This window comes from Eimeria mitis, genomic scaffold, assembly GCF_000499745.2.
Source record: "Eimeria mitis Houghton genomic scaffold, Emh_scaff8702, whole genome shotgun sequence".
Lineage (NCBI taxonomy): Eukaryota > Apicomplexa > Conoidasida > Eucoccidiorida > Eimeriidae > Eimeria > Eimeria mitis.
The window spans coordinates 1-299 of NW_013576413.1; positions in this window are offsets into that span (position 1 = coordinate 1).

Here is a 299-nt window from a genome sequence, read left to right on the forward strand (position 1 = left end):
GCGCATGCATAAAACTAGAAATAAAAGCCCCAAAAAGAAGCTGCCCAAAAACACATAAACTTTTTAATACCTTTTGTGTCAGAAAAGCACCAGGAAACTTCTTCAGAGCTGGGCCTATATAAATATAAATATAAATATAAATATAAATATAAATATAAATAAATATATATATTTATATATATTTATATATGTGTGTGTGTGTATATAGATATATATAGATATAGATGTATCTTGTGTCAGAAAAGCACCAGGAAACTTCTTCAGAGCTGGGCCTATATAAATATAAATATAAATAAATA